General features: G+C 25.8%; 1 non-coding gene across 1 annotated transcript; it reads right to left on the reverse strand.

Moving 5' to 3' along the window:
• Positions 1–790: 790 nt before the first annotated feature.
• Positions 791–950, reverse strand: LOC150025583 (U1 spliceosomal RNA). The gene has a single exon (XR_016515258.1). It is a non-coding gene; the product is annotated as a U1 spliceosomal RNA (small nuclear RNA).
• Positions 951–1,209: the final 259 nt, after the last annotated feature.

A 1,209-nucleotide genomic window follows, 5' to 3' on the forward strand; every position in this document is an offset into this window, starting at 1 on the left:
AGGTAAAATTACATTTTCTCTAAAACATGGAATCATTAATTTCAAACCCCTGTTCTGATTTTTATACTATTTAACTATTAAAAAATAATTATGATTTTACATTTTATATTGTAATGTACTAGTTATAAACTTCCTTGTACTCTTTATTAATTATAATATGTATGTTTCTTTGATTTGGATAACCGTGACTTTTGTTCTTATGTTTAGAGATTTGTGTCATACATATTCGTGTTTTTTTATTTTCTTATTTCTTCATCGCAATGAATTTTTATTAGAGATGGTCACATGTTTTATACAAGTTGATGAGAAATTTATTTCTTTCCATTATTAAATTTATTAGTTTGATACATTCCTCTGACCGATGTAAAAACTTAAATATATTGTAGTATTCCAATATTTACATGACAAATATAGATCTATCACAGGTTATAAATATGCTGTGTTGTTGTACAAAACAATTGTGAATAAAAGTGGTATATCAAACTAAGATTATATGAACGGGTATACACCAAATTGTTGTATATTTTTTCTTCCTTCCCGACATAACATATATTTTTAGTCCAACAAAATTTATAAATTTTGCATTCGTTGACTTTTACTTCTTATAATATTTACATTCGTCTCTAAAAATTATTTATTTATATTCCATTCTCACTATGTTGTATTTTTTTAAGTGATTTTAGATTTTTTTATCATCCTAAATATAAAACCAAAAGGAAAATAAAATTTTATTAGAAATATAATGCAAAATTTATATTTTTTTAAGGAAAAATGTACATTTTTTTTCTTTATAGGGGTTGCACGAACGCAAGCCCCATAAGACACAAATTATGGGGTAGACTTTGTTACTTGGACATACTTTAAAAAAACACTCCTTCAATGTGTAATGAATATCATTGTTCTAGGTTATAGGCCATGTTAATCATCCATTAACCCATCCAGATAAGTTGAGGAAAAATTGTACATCTAAAATTTTTAAATATTATATTATTAAAGAAAAAACTTACTATTTTTTTAAAATCCACGTGCATTAAAAATGGGTTATACCCACCATAATGAATGAAGTAAACAGTATCCTTATTAAAATGCTATGAGAAGCTAGTAGAATTAGGGTCACAAAGATCTTGTACTATGTTTAGCTAACTTCTACAACTCTATTCATGACTTGAATATTAGCAGGAAGCTTCGAACCACCAAGTCTCTTATCTT

Source organism: Phaseolus vulgaris, chromosome 8 (genome assembly GCF_051622355.1).
Source record: "Phaseolus vulgaris cultivar YP4 chromosome 8, ASM5162235v1, whole genome shotgun sequence".
NCBI classification, from domain to species: domain Eukaryota; kingdom Viridiplantae; phylum Streptophyta; class Magnoliopsida; order Fabales; family Fabaceae; genus Phaseolus; species Phaseolus vulgaris.